Genomic DNA, 16,421 nt, shown 5'->3' with positions numbered 1-16,421 from the left:
AGAACGATGTCACCTTCATAAACTGTGTTGATTGTTGGAGGTTTGAGATAGGATACCTCCCAAATTTGTGTACTACATGATGTTTCTCTCCCATAACATAATATTATTTGTTGGTTCATTACTTCAGAGTTGTGAGGTCAGACTGAAGAAAATTTTTCGGCGATTGAATAGCGAGCACTTCTGTTCTGGAAACTGCTCAGAAACCCCCTTATTGTCAACCTAGCTAGGAAAACCATCCATTCTCCGAATGCTCTAGGTCTCTAGTTTGTGGTTGTAAAGTTTTATGAGGGTGTGATTATCCTAGAGGTCACCACAGGTCATGTTATACAGTGAGGTCAAGTTTCAAAAATAGTCTCACTACAATGAAATGGCTGGGGACTAACATCATCACACATGAATACAATTGGGTTAATGGGATCCACAAGAGTCTCAGCTTTACAGTCATACTCAATTTATGCAATTCCAAGCCCGTATAGGGACCCCAGTATGCAGAAATATTCAAATGCACCATTTTAGAATAGGCAAAAATAACCCATTTATACTGCATTAAAAAACCTGCATGGTCTTTGCCCCAAACTGCATGTGATTATCATAAAGCGGGCATGTCTGTAAAGGGGAGACTAGTGGGTACCCATAGAACACATTTTCAATCACGTATCTGGAGGTCAGAGGTCAAGGGACCCCTTTGAAAATGGCCATTTCAGTTTTTCTTCGCCAAACTTTAGCGCAAGTTTGGAGCGCTATTTAGCCTCCTTCCTGACAAGCTAGCATGATACCAATGGAAGAAAAGCAACAATAAAGTATAGCAACGCTGACAAGCTGCAGTATGTTCACTTACTCCACAACACAAATCTGCCTGACAATCAGAATTGAATTACCATTTGTTTCACTTTATTCATCCAGTCAGACATCATGTTCGTGTTAGCTGATCTGCTTGGGAGGTGGATATTTTGTTTTGTTTCCCTGACCAAAGAGGGGTAAGCGACATGTCATTTTTCAGTTGTCACGGAAGCTGCGGTAGCGGTTGCTAGAAGTGTTTAACGCTTAGAGAAATATGACAATTGAAGTTATTATTTCAGTATGTCGTCTAACAACAACCTGTAGTTACAGCTGTGTTACTCTCATCCACACTTGCCACCATATTTGTGGCCACTGTCACTGTTTTTTTTATGGATGTCGCCATGCAGCAAGCACGAAGCCAGCTGTGTAGGAGGACCACATCATCATTCTTATTCCTGGCTCTGATTGGTCAGTTGTTTCTCCTGTTTGAATTGAGCAGTCATTCAGATGTGTGGAACCTGGCTAACCTCTGTCCACCATAAAAGTTTGCATATTTGGGCCCACAAAGCAATGATTCTCAAAATGGGGTCCGTGGCACTCTGTCAGGGGGGCCGCAAATTAATTAGCTATAAATTATCAAATTGAGCTGTATCATTAAAAAGTACATATCTACAGATGGGGACCATTTGCACCAATAAAACAAGCATATTGTGTCCATTACTACCACCCATGTTAGCTTTGGGCCAATAGAAATTCATCAATTAGTTCCTGCCGCTGCTTAGCTTATTAGCCAGCTAGCCTAGCACTGTTCCTGGGGGATTGGTATCTGCAACCGTGACATTCACAAGGTAACCATGTTGAGATGCTCGACAACTGCAGATACAAGAAGAAATCTCCAAGCTGTAAACCAGTTCCATTTCTCAGGTTCAAACTCAAAATGCAAAAGCACTACAGTCTTTGTTATCTTGGTTACACAGGTTGTTCTTATTTGTCATGTCTAAAGGTGATGGAAATTGATTTACATTGATAAAAATCTTGTTTTCATTATGCATTAGATTAGTTTTGAACCAGGACCAAGGTCTCTGTGATTGCCAGTGCTAACATTCTGAGTGTTGTTCTTTGAAGCCTGATCTGTGATGTTCCAGTCAACCTTTCATTTTGGCAGAATATGCATAGGGAGGAAGGTATTTGCTTCCAAGAACACAGTGCATCTTTCCTCCTCATACGGTCCTCTTGTGAACTTGTATGCACATCATCATGATTTGACATGTCGTGAAATATTGCTAAATTGCTCAGATATTTTCCTGAAAAGTGGCCCAATGCTGTGCTCGAGAAGAACCTGTTACTTGCACATCTATTCCACTTGGTCTTCAGGAACGTATTTGTTTACAGCGTCATAGGTTTAGGTGTGGTTACGAGTCCCGCTCGGAGCAGGCGGCAATGAAAACAGGCTTTGGAGTTCACAAACATGCATTCTTACATTAACGTTTTATCGAGGATGTCAGGAGTTTGTCAGAAGATTACACTCAGGAAGGCAAGGTCATGAAATTTTAGTGCAAACATATGAGAAGAGGACTTACGCACTCATCAGAGACACGGATACTTTATTGCCAGGCTGGTGTTGCACAAGCACACAATTAATTCCCTGTCTGCTTTGTTGAAGTTCTGGGAGTATGTGAATGTAATATATTGACCTGGATTGACCAGATATGAATGTGGTTGTCAGACAAAACAAAAGGCCCTTGAACAAGTCAACCAGTTCATGTTGTCTGGGTCAGTTTATGCGTACGCTCCACTTGAAAAATGACCAGGCAAACTGCAACAATAATCCAAGTGGTCAAATCAAATAAAAAAAAAAAAAAGCAAACAGGCAGAACACATCATTCATGTCTTTTTAGTACTCAGTTAAACACACAATGCAAATGGTTGCTTTGGTTTTGCTATGACCCTTTAGTGACTGCATTATACCAGGAATCAGACTTTGCATGTGGACAGGCAGACACACTGTAGATTGTTCCAAGAAATTGTCATTTGGAGGATCAAATTGGTTTGAAAAACAAATACAACATTGAGCTATGGGCAGTTTTTCTTGCGGCGGTAAGAAACGTCTCCGATTGTTATTTCATCAGTGGTCTTTAAGGGGATTTCTACTGGTGTTACAGAGCTGGAGATAATGGCTGTGGTCACCCATTCACCAGCCTGTTTTTGATTTATGATGATCGGTAGCATGGCTGTCGACCATGTGGTGGTTCGTGTGCTCTGCTCCTTGCTAGCAAGGAGAACATTTTGAATATCGGTGCCTTGACCCTGATGATGGTGAGACCCAGTGTGCCCTGCAACACTATTTTGTGTCGGGTGTAAAATCCAGCCTAAGACGCAAGCAGATCTGTTTACACCGTTATTTTACCCATACATCCAAAAGTCTATTGGCCTTCAATGCAGACAAAAGAGCTGAAAATGAGCTGCTGATTATGTGCGAGAGTCAGTCAGACTAATAGAAAATAAAGAATCAATGCTTACACTACAGTGTTTATATTGCAAAATTCTGTTTCCCCCTTGTATTCTACATGATTTTATGCAATTTCTACCCATTTTACTATTCAAAATATGTTATAAATTAGCCTTTTAAAATAAATATAATGTGCCCTACTGATCATTTCACACCACATGCCTCTTGTTATGTCTTTGGGACAGGACATTTAATCACACAGTGTCACAGTATCATCACTTTTTCCCCTGATGTGTAGGCTTTATTTAAAACACTCGCCTACGTTCAAAAGGGCTTGAGTCATCATTGTAGAAATGATATCTCTCGCACACACTACAATCACCCCAAAGAATTCCTTTTTTCTCCACGTAGCTTCAAGATGCCTCGATAAAATCCTCCCCCAAAGATCTGAGGAACATGGCCCACTTGGTTCAAACAGCCATGAAATTGTAGCAGAGCCAGATAAGACCTGATTAGACTTGTCGGGTTTGCTGCTTACCAGCACGCTCAGCAGCACCACCTGCATCTTCTAACTCCAACTGTCTCAGCACTCATCCAACTCCCTGGGAAAAGCTGAATGTGCACTTTCTCTCCTCACATCTGTGACCTCTTGTGCCTCGGTGAATGCTGTCTGCTCCCTCTATCTCCATCTCAAACACACACACACTCACTCAGACACAAACATGCACACACACAATTCGTCGTTGACTTTCCAAAGCCTGCGTCTCCCACACACAAACACAGATGCGCATGCACACTCCTCTGCCTAAAAAACTTGGGTCTTCCCTTCCCCCCGCTCTACCACTCTGCGGTTTCAACTTGAACCTGCTTCATATGAGTCTCAAGGGCCGCGTTCCAGCTCGAGAGCCATTTTCCAAATGCAGCGGCAACGGCCTGGAAGTCAAGTCCTTCCCGCTCCTCCCTGGAATTAAACATGACGATCATTTGTTAATGAAGTTAGATTTGGAAGTGAAGTTCATCATCTGCCATGTGTTATGCTTCAGCTTTGAATTTATGCGAGTTCTTATGTGTTTGGTCAGGCACAGCATACATGTAATTACAATTCCATAACTCCCCTCCCTTGTGTGGAAAAGGTTCATAGCCACAGTGTGTTTTCCACAACAGAGATTAATCCAGAATTGACCAAATATAAATCCTTAAATATACTGTAGCATATCAAATAAATGGTTATGAATAGCACCCGTATTGCGGTTTGATTTGGCTCCTTTGAATTTTGCACTATTGCACTCCTCGGCATGCAAGCTCCACTTTGATTAGGGCCCGGTCAGATATCCAACATTAAACCTTCAGTTCTCCTTTTGACAGCAACTTGACTTTTGATTAACATTCTTTTACCATGTCCTAATATTCATGATTAATTACAACCACTGTTAGGAATTCTGCATTCATTGGGATCTGCATAATTCTGCATCTAATTATTCAAGCTGATCTCCAATCAGCTCTGTAAGAAGATCAAACCCAAAAAATAAACAGTGAACAAAGAAATCTAATCAAAAATCATGTGCTGTTCATGAGCCAAATGTCAAGTCCTGGATGTTGAAGGAACCACAACACCGCCAGAGCAGCTACAGCTGCCTCACTGAACACAGCACGGTGGAGGTTACAGGCTGATTGAAGCTAGGGTTGGTAATCTTCTTCAAAAGACAGATCTGTTGAAATTCTCATTACATCCAGACAGCAATCAATAAAACAAATGCTCTGACAAAAATAGAAAAATATCTGGTTTCTATGGCTGTCGCAGGACTGTAATAAGCCTACCTGCCTGTGCACTCATTGTGCATCACCAGAGTCCTCCACAAGCTGCTAGCTTGACAGCTGTGAGTACTAACAATAGCCATGGTCGTTGTTTATGTTCATAATGCTAATCTTTGAGGAGTGGATTTGAAGGAAGGTGTGAAGGAACGGACTGTCAGTGTTGCTGACTTGGTGACTTTCTCTCTGGATTTTCAGCCAGGACACAGTGGAAATGTAAACAGCGCGTGGCGGCTGCGGAACCTGTTTTTTTTTAACAGGTTAACAGGTCAGAGCAGCCACACCGCCCGCGTGAACCACGCTGCTCACGCTGGGCTGCGTGTCATCTGCGTCTCCTATAGAGATTCAGACTTGCCTATTTTTTTTTTTTTTATTATTATTATTTAACACTTCCTGCTTCTGTTTCTAAATAAAAGCCCTCAAATGTTTTTTTTTTCTGTGGATATTATTCCTTCATTTATCAACACAAGGCTTTTATTCTGAAATATTTACGGGACAGTGTTGTGGAAAAATGCAGTGACTTGCACGGCTCCATGAATGAATAAAGTTCCAGGTTTCAATTGTGGATACTTACTATTATTTACAAATGAGCACACATTTCTTAACCTTTTTCTGCCAAAAAAATAAATATAAATGACATTTATAATGAAATGAAATGGCAATTATTAATTATGGAAGGCAAACTCTATGTAGAAAGAAAGGGCTGGCAGCGGCAGTGCAGGAGCAGAAATGCTGCCATGTGGACATCCCACGCGTGAGACAGGCAGCAATTCAGAGAAAGTAGCTTGTCCCGGCTGTTAGAGACTTTTGCTAGTGCTGCTAGCTATTTTCATTGGAAAAGACTTGGCAACACTGGGTTTGGTTTTTTGGTTGGAAAGTTTTAAAAATCTAGCATGCTTTTGCTAATCAGTGTTAGTTTTGGCAGCTATTTTAGATTTGGTCTTAGTCTTAAGATGAAAATGCTTATTAGTTTAAGTAACATTTTAGCAATTTTTATCCTTCATAGTTTCACAGACCCACCGGTCTGTAAAGAGCCAATCCACACAGCCAAAATGTAAAAATATGCGTTACTCAACCACCCCATCCCGACCCGCAAACCGCCAACTTCATGCATTATAGTAGCAAAATTGTCAGGATTGACGACTGAACGCCACCGCGGACACCGCCACCACTGCCACCGCCACCACTGCCATTCACAGCCATCGCCGCCACCAGTAATTGCTTAAAATTACCAACCCTAACTTTAAGCCAGTGAATCAATGCAACATGCAGACAAAAGGAGATACAAAACCTCAAGGCACACCAGTTGCTCTCAGAGTAATCCCACAGGACACTTCCACCATGTGACACAGTCATAAAGCTTCACCAAGAATACAACATGCACGTAAACTCCCGTAACCTCTCCGGTATACAGTCCGAACTACTTCTCCTGAGTCCACTGAAAGACAGGAGCCTCCTGTCCAACTCGCTTTCCCACAGAGGCTCTGGTTAGGTGATGTTACTTTCCAACACACTTAGAGCGACCAAGCATTTTTAGTTGGCTATCTTGCATATGTTGGCTGCACGGTGGTGCAGTGGTTAGCACTGGCGCCTCACAGCTAGAGGGTTGCAGGTTCGAATCCGGCTTGGGACTCTTCTGTGTGGAGTTTGCATGTTGTTAGCGTGGGTTTTCTCCGGGTACTCCGGTTTCCTCCCACAGTCCAAAGACATGCAGGTTAGGTTAATTGTGGACTCTAAATTGCCCGTAGGTGTGAATGGTTGTCTGTCTGTATGTGTCAGCCCTGCGATGGACTGGCGACCTGTCCAGGGTGTACCCTGCCTTCGCCCAATGTCGGCTGGGATCGGCTCCAGCCCCCCCGCGACCCCTAACGGGATAAGCGGTTGCAGATGGATGGATGGATATCTTGCATATCTTGATCTACATGCAGCTCGTTTGACCTTTAGCTGAATAAGATTTTATGGTGCATTACTGATAATCTTAATGAATCCTATTAATTCGATTATCTTAAGTGACCACAATGTCAACAGTGACATCAGCATGCTTCTGTTCTCTGTGGTGTACCACGCCCACAAAACACTAAAGGATCTGATTAGAAACGGTGAAACTTAATAAAAGACCTCACTGTTAAAGTATAACATTCCAGATGTCTGAAGAGAGAAGTGCAGGCTGGGATACTGATGTTATCTTCTCATTCTAGTTGCTTATGAAAAACTCCTTTATCCTTCAATCTTAGTCAAAGCCACTGCTTACTTACTTAATCTAATAATCTAAATCAGAGTAATGGCTGTTCATTCCTTAATTTAGTATTTACACCATGACTTTATGGCTGTACTAAATACTGTATTTGTTTAAAGCTGTACTGGGTAGAAATGGAGCAAATATGATTAAAAGAAGTTATTTATATAAAACGGTCACTTTATCCTGACAGTAGTACATGAGACAGGTAATCTGAAAACTATCATGTGCCTCTGTGTCCTCCGGTGCTAATGGCATCAGCAAGATTTCACAGACCGGAGGAAAACCACCAATCAGAGCCGAGAGTGCAGTCCAGCTGCCGCCTAGAGTTTTTAAAAGCCAAATGTGCAAAGGAACTCAGCTGATGTTTACAACTATACAGTATGTTAAACATCACCAATCTTCTGAAAAATGTCCCTGCTAAACGCCACGTCTTCATTTCTGCTTACTGGACTGAATCAAATATTTTTATTAAAAAAATCTAGAAATCCTTTCATTCAGAGAATAATCTCTGTTTTGTTAGGAGTCTTTATATCATTACTGAAGGGTATTGCATGAAAGTCAGCGCTTTATTTTAAAGCTAATACAAAGAACTTCCATTTGGTGTTAATTGTGGCGGTCCATGTGGACAAAAGCGGGAATGTTTCCGAGCACCAGATTCCCATTAGAAAACCTCTCATTGTACTGCAGCAGGGTCTGACAGTCTACCCCACTCAGTCCTGGTTCTGGTTCTCCCGTGCCTCCCTTCCCTCCAGCGGGCCCAGCAATACAACCTGGGCCTCCGGCAGCATGGTGTCAGTGTTGACTTGACCGGAGGAGCAGCGAGACGAAGCTCCTGGCCAGAGGAGGAGCCGGCTGCTGCCGGGTGCGAAGCGCTCCACGTCGAACCGGGGCTCCGACTCCAAGTCGAAGGTGGCAGTGAAGCTGAATCTGGGTCTGTCTGTGGTGGGTCACTGCCGGAGCCCCCACTGAAGTCTGAGATGAGGGAGTTTCTAGTGAACCTGCATCATTTGGTCTGATTTTGCATGGAATCTGACCCATTGGCACCGATGACAAGCATTAAGAATAACTATATAGAAGTAGGTGATGGACTTGTTTTCTTATGTCAAAAAGAGGCATCAGTGTTAAATTGAAACTGTTTCATAACCAGTTAAAAGTTTCTCACAGTAAATTTAAGGAAGGGAGTATTTGTAATAGACACTATACACTATAAAAGTTCACTAGTCACTATAAAATACCTCCACACATCTTTGTAGCAGCACAAAGCAATCGTGGAACTCTTAGATGATGTCATCTACCCATAGCTCAAACTCTTGACTCAGTACCATCTGCAGGTTGGAAGTTCATTTCACAAGGGAGCGTTATCTCATTAGCTACTTCTTGCTACACTAACAGTGAAACACACAAAGCTCTGCACAACTGGATTTCACTAACGGCTTAAAACTAATCCTGCAATTGCAGATTGCCTGATTTTGCTCTTCCTCTGGTAATATCCATGAGCTCCCTGAAGTGGGAAACCAGAAGTCAGTAGATCTCTGTGTCTGTTGGCTGTTAACAGAAGAAATTGTGTATCTTGTACAGGGAACCAAACAGGTGTGAATGTAAAAGGAGGACATTGAATTTTGATGTTTAATTGTTTTATTCAGGTCTTGTAACAACCATGTTTTAAGTTCCCTGTCCTCAGCTTTGAGTATCATCCTCTGGTAAACGAGAAATCCAGATATATCCAAATTGTGACTACCGTGAATAATGATATAGAGAAAGAAGTAAACATCAGGAAGCGCATTTGGTTTCAGAAGAAAAGTCATTGGGGGGAAATAAATAAACGTGCTTTTACAACCTATCTGGTTGGAAAATTTGAGAGGTGGCATTCTCTGTTCCAGACTGATATTGTTTGTGGACTGAGCGCATCCTTGCCAGAGCTCCCCCCTTATCCAAGGGCAGCACAATGCTACATAGCAGGGCAAAGCCCCAGAAGATGATGTCATCCTCTAAGAACCTAATCCATGACCAGGATGTTGAAGGATCCCCCCCCCCCCCACTCTCCTCCTTCCTTTGCAATAGAATAAAACGAACAAGGGGCCATCACCGAAACCAACTTGAAGAAAAGGAGAGATTTTCTTCCGAACAGGATGAACTGAAATGAACCGCTTTTAAGAATCCCTGACTTAAAACAAGGGTACGTCCAAGGACAAGTAAGGGCTGCATTCCATTTGTGCATACAAACAGAGCCGTACCACAGAGCCACCTCACTCAAAGTTTGTTCAAACAATACAAGGTTATTGCTCACAAAGCAGACTCTTCATCTTTAGCTGCCATAAGCAATGCTCAGCAGCAATATTTCATGTGATGATGGAGTGGCGTAAGCACTTCCAAGGGGGCAAAGTCAACTTATACAAGTACCGTTGGATGAAAACGTGAGGTCATAATGTACTAGGCATTACCGAGAAGCTCTTGTATGCAACCTGGCACAAGAGACTGGCTTTTTATGGAATAACAGGGGGATTTTATACACAAGTGATGTGGCATTAAAACATCCCTACCGCTACCTTTCAAGGATACAACACTGTCAAACGAGCAGAGTTAGGCTCAGACATGAGTCTACTGGCTTTTTAAAGTGATTTTGAGAGTTTGTTTTAACCTGATAGGTGGTAGTAAGAGTTAAAAAAACAAGCCAACAAAACTTTCTAGCCAACATTAAAGGGACTGTTTGTAACTTTTTAAGCGTATAAATGTACCGGGTCGGGACACATGCACGCTCGCATATGCGCGTTCACGTGTGGCCGCTGCCTCTGCTCCTCTGCCTGCTCGACTTCACTCAGACAGAGCGCGCGTTCTCGCGTACTCGCTCCACCTCTAGACGTGAACGCGCACTCACTCCACACTACAGAAGAGTTAGTTTAGCTCTGAGAATATCTAGTGAATGTACAGTGGACGTTTGTGCAGAAATAAATGCTGCAGCTCCTCCAGACCAACAGAGGTTTTCCGTGTCTTGTGAAGTGACGGAGCTTTGCAGAGAGACACGTTATCGTCTCGTTACCGACCAGGTTCCGGTGTCTCTCTGCTCTCTCCGGCTGCGGGCGGAGAGAGCAGAGAGACACGCTGCAGAGCCCCACTCCCTAAGCCTGCGCTAAGGCAGGAAAAGCCAACACTAGGATCAGATCTTAATCATGTTCATGGAGGGACCTTCGTCTGGTCAGCTAACATTACTGCCAAACAGGTGAAATATAGTTATATTGTGCTTTTAGCTGACGTGTGTCGCCTCACTGTTTTGAGCGATGCTCGTTCATGTCTATTTAGAGCGAGCACAAGCGCGAGCCCGACGCTGACTTTCGTTGATTTCATGGCCACAGGTGTCGCTGTTAACGAGCATTTCTGAAAGTTACAAATAGTCCCTTTAACTAACGTATTCAGAGAATTTTTCTTCCTCCACTTAATGCTCTGCCCACAAAATACGTCATCATGTTTACTTACATAAAAAGGGGTCTATAATTCTGCACCTCATTTGTGGATCTGTTGCCCAGCTGGAAGGTCTTTCATAACATTATCAGTAAATCTGAGATGTTTGTGTATGAAAACAACAGCTCCCTTCTATAAAAGTTATTATTTTCCGCATGACATATTCCAAAACATTTTCATTAGATGCCTCGGTGTGCTGACGTCTACTTATAGAACATATGACATCTACTTATAGGACATGTTTACCCACATTCTTTTTGGGAGTACTTCCAGTCTGCGACTACGTTTGAGGCTTCAGTGTCTCAATCTGTTTGTGTGTGTGTGTGTGTGTGTGTGTGTGTGTGTGTGTGTTTGTGCATGTAAAGAGAGAAGGTACGTAAATTAGAGATTATGCACGAGTTTTGTAGGGTTGTGGGGTTAACCTCTGATTAATTGCACAGCTCCAGTCGGTTGCGGTGAGGGCACGCTACTGTAATTTTGCAGCTGCTTGATTTCAGCATATGACACATGCAGTCCAATTGGCCTTCCGACCGCATACCAAAGCACTTAAAATAGTGTTCGTTTCTCAGGGCTCTTTTGCTGTCAACAAAACAATATGGGGAGTTATTAATACTGTGTTTTCCTTTCAATTGGTAGCCTGCAGTAACAATAAAAAAAAAGTTGTTAATGTTTTGCTTTTTTTGTCTCCTGCTGTGTCTTTTCAAATAGTTTTTTGCTTGTTAAGACTTGTTTTAATCTTATCGCTTTAAAGATGGGCTAAAGAGTGTGTTTGTGGCTAGGATTGAGTGGAAAGGAATATCTTCTAATGGCACGGCAGAGTATCGATGACTCAGTAAGCAATAAGCCTTAATCCTGACTCATGAGTCATGGTCGTTACTATTCATTTGTCTTGTTTTCATGCTGTCAGGATTTCGGCAGATTTGCCAAAAGCGCTCCCCTCTCTTCCTACGTCAAATTGCGCATCTCCCTCGAGAAGAATTTACTTTGTCACCTAGATTGAAGCCACACGAAGACCGCTGAGATTTACTCCTACACACACACGTAGCCGCATCTGCATAACTTTGCCCCGAGTCAGACTCGTTTGCCGCGATACAAGATGTGTTTAATCACCTACAGATTCTACAGAGTTGGAACTCGCGGGGCTGCGTAAAACACAACAGATGGAGATGTCTCTTTGACGTAGTTTGATAGTAGACAGCAGGAGGAGTGTCGCAAGCCTGACTGACTGAACTGAATATGCTGCCTAATGACCATGGCGCCCTGACAGTAGCGCTGCAGTAAAAATGTCAAGTCACATATCACATCATAAATCAACATACACGTTTTACTCCAACATTCTTTTTTTAACAGCCCCATCATATCCAACCAACCAGAGGGAGAGCTGAGACAGTCGTGCATTGCAATCTGAAAAACTTAAAAATGAGGATAAAACGGGATGCAAAACTGTCTCATAAGCCTTAATGTTACCAGGATGTCACGAAGACAGATTTGTGCAACTCATACAAGGTGACCAAAGAAAGAGGGTTAAGGGATAAAAACCTCCAGAAGGTTTTGATACGGTGCTTCTGGACTTCCTCAGAGTGTGTTTGACTTATAAAGGCTAATTAAAAGTGAGCTGGTGGGCAGGGAGCCACTTCAGGCATGGAGACAGGCAGTCAGGAGGCTGGAGACCGGCCAAGGATCCCTACCCGCCACACGGCAAAGAGCTCCGTGACGTGGCAAGGCCCCTCCGTGCTGCAGAGGTGCACAGTAATGGAAACCTCAGGCTGGTCTCTTCCTTTTCCCTCCTCGCTTCTATATCTTTCCATCTGATTCTCTCCCACGTATAGACTCAACACAAAGTCACAGGAAGACAAATGTAGATGTTCACACACATGTCATGTCCACACCTGGATTAAATCACGCATCTTCCCTCGTGTGTGACTGTATTGACTCGAGGCATGCAGTCTGGATCCTGAGAAAGTGTTGACAAGTTATAAAAATAGGCTTAAAAAAGTTAGAAAAAGACAGGTTTTTTTTTGAGAAATAGTTCTTTATCTTTTAAAATTGATCGATTCAGATTCTGATGCTGCTTATTAATTCTGATGCACATTTATCCTGCCTCGGATTTTTGGCATTTCAATGAAATAGAAAGCAAAATGTACCTTTATTTTCAGCAGATTTAAAGCGGTTTCACACCAAGCACAGATTTTTGTCCGACACCCCTGCAGAACATTCATTCCGGGGAAAAAATATTTGGACGGAAATCTATTTCAGAGGATTTCCCAAGCCCGCATGAAGAGCGCTGGGCTGTGAAGCAAATTTTTGTAGTGGCCAAACGGTGGTACTACAACTTCCAGTTCCATCACGTGATTGGGCCCAAAAAATCCTTTTTCCTAAGAGACTAAATGGAAAATGGACTTGCATTTATATAGCGCTTTTTTTAGTCTTCCGGCCACTCAAAGCGCTTCACACTACATGTCAGCGTTCACCCATTCGCACACATTCCTACACTGATGGCAGAGGCTAACCTTATGCATTGGTCAGACTTGAAGAGCCACTTAACATGCACTGCATCTGCATTTTACGTACATGTCGAAGTCAGTTTACAACACACAAATAGTGCTATAGTGACAACAGTTGCACTTTATAATGCAAATTTGTTTTAACGCCACTAATATCTTTAATGCATTAATGCAACTTGTGATTTTATGGTTGAAGTATGCAACTAGAAAAACTAAGGAATCCATTGGTACCAACCATGTCATGCTAGCTTGCCGCGAAGGAGGTTGAATAACGCTCCAAACTTGTACTAAATTTTGCGAGCAAAAACTGGCATGGCCATTTTCAAAGGGGTCCTTTGACCTCTGACCGCAAGATATGTGAATGTAAATGGGTTCTGTGGGTCCCCACGAGTCTCCCCTTTACAGACATGCCCACTTTATTTTTAGTTTATGGACAATATCTGTCATTGTTTTGTGTTGTTAATTGATATCCAATAATACATATATACATACATTTGCATAATGCAAGCAAATTTGTCCACTCCCATGTTAATAAGAGATAAGAATATACGTACATTTTGAACAGATAGAAAATGCGTGATTAATCGCGATTTACTATTGACATTACTGCGATTAATCACAATTAAATATTTTAATCAATCGACAGGCCTAATTATTTTGTTACACACTGTTCTTTACAAGCTCCACCTATACAAATAAAATTGACGTGACTTGACTTGAATATGCACGTAGAAAGATGAATGAACTGCCTGGATTTACCAAGGGTCTTTGGTGTTTATCAGCCATAGGTACACATTAAAAATAATTGTATGCAGACTAAGTTTAGCATTGTGTAGGGAATGAGCTCTGTCCAGAGAATTTTATATTTTATTTTCCTTGTTGTGACACTTAAATAACCCGTAGCATGAAGAGGTCACAGGTGAAGGAATTGATTTCATGGTATCTCATGTGATGAAAACAACCATTCAGAGATTAGCGCATCTGAAAAGGGGGCCGTGCTACAACTTGTCTTCTGTGACACATCGTGGATCTGTTTTACAAATTCATCAGGGAGGACGTGGAAGGCACAGAGCTTCTTTTTTTTTTTCGCAACATCAACCCCCTCTCCTCTCATTCCCATTTTGGTATTCCCCTGTGGAGATTCTTGCCACCCAGAGCTTGATACAGAACAGTAAATGAGGTTCCCCCTGACATTTCCAAAGTATCAGGGTGTGCCGAATGGTAGTGGCATGCAAAGTGAGTCTAAAGCAGTGCCTGAACTTTTGAACCTGTCACCTCGCCTTTCTTCCCTGCAACTGCATGTGGACTCTGCCTGCCTTTGTGTTACAAGCTGAAGATGGAATCAGGGAGGTTGGACTTTGTGTGAACTTTTCTCATTAACCTAATTCCCCCCTTTAATGCAAACACGCGCACACACACATACATTTAACTACCTCCCTTATTCAACTTGTGACATGCACCTAATTCCAAATGGAATGTTTTATACATGAATAAGTAACTCATGCTCTGGAATTACTTCATTTGTCTGCATGAATTAATTAATAGTATTCCTTCGCATTAATCAGGGAGAGGCACCGTGTTAGCTATTGGCTGGCAGCTGTGTTTTAGTATCGAGATGTCTCCAAATTAAAGAGGGCCTAGGTGCATACTTGTATTTTGGGTTTCTACTAGAACATTAATGTTCAAAAAACATTACTTTCCTCATACCGGCTGTACTGCAGCATCTCTTTTCACCCTGTGTCTGAAATGCTCTGTTTGAGCTCCTGCACTTCCCCATCCAAAAAGCCCAGTCTGCTCTGATTGGTCAGCTGGCCCACTCTGTTGTGATTGGTCAATCGAACCAAACTCTTCGGAGTCCGCTCAGGCTACCCCTAGCTTTGTTTGAGGGCGTGCCAAACTAGCCGTTAGCCAGGTATTATGCTAATATGTTACTTGGTGACATCACCACGTTACATAAGAAAAGGCGGGACTTCAAACAAGGCGTTTCAGGCAGTTCAGGAGCAGCGTTTCTGTGGAGTAACTCCATTTGGCATGGACTTTGGGCTTTGTAACTTTGCAGATCCTTTGCATACATAAAAAACTATATAACACACTAAAGGAAAGGGGAAAAAGCACTAATCCATAAAAGGTCCTCTTTAATTAATTAATTTCCAAATTAATTATTGAATCATAGTTGTCTCCTTGACAAGTGGAAACATGTGATAGATGTTACATTGAATGTTGTTTCAGCACAATACTTACCATTGTTTTGATTTTGGATTGATATACCTGAATATAATTCAAGATTTGATCATTCCTTCAATGCACTTTAAGGCAGTAAAAGTCTACTACTGTACGGTTAAAACGGTGTGCATCACACCTGTGGATATAGGCAATGGCTAAACTCTAGACATTAGTGGTGTCTCAACTGGGTGGTGCTCTGACATACTGCTCTCTGGCTGTCTTAAAGGTCCCATATTGTAGAAAGTGAGATTTCCATGTCTTTTTCGATTATAAAGCAGGTTTAAGTGCTCTATAAATACTGTGAAAGTATCAAAACGCTCAATCCACGGAGAAATGCACACAGCCCGTATTCAGAAACTGTGCCTTTAAACAAGCCGTCAGGACTTCCGTAAGGTTGTGATGCCACAACTACATAGGCCCCAGTAGAAGTGCAGCTAAACTCTGTGTATTTGACACACACAGTGAGTCCAACACATTCTCATCCCAACTCATCACATACTGCAGCTTTGTCACGCCCCTTTGCTCTTCAGGTTTAGGTAACAAAACCACTTAGTTATGTTGAGGAAAAATCAACATGGTTGGGCTTAAATATATACATTTGGAAAGTGAAAATGAACGTTGCAATAAGGGGACATGAACTGATTGTAGTGTGAAAGTGAAACTTAATGCACGGGACACAAACAGGGGTCTCCATCAATTCTGAAGTGGAAAAAGATGGTTACATTTTGCACCAAACGTGTGTAACAAATAGTATCAACCGAAAAAATTGCTACAACAACCTATGAGACATAAAAGCGCATGGGAATGAAAATCATATCCTTTGATCATAATGTTCTAAACCTTTATACACTTTTACAATTCATTTTTAAATTATTAATCAATTCATTTATTAATTCATGTTTATGACTGATTTATGACTAGACAGCACTTCTATGTGACAGCTACTGTTAACCTGCTA

The sequence above is a fragment of the Sebastes umbrosus genome, chromosome 13 (assembly GCF_015220745.1).
Source record: "Sebastes umbrosus isolate fSebUmb1 chromosome 13, fSebUmb1.pri, whole genome shotgun sequence".
NCBI lineage: Eukaryota > Metazoa > Chordata > Actinopteri > Perciformes > Sebastidae > Sebastes > Sebastes umbrosus.
Note: the sequence above shows the minus strand (reverse complement) of the source record.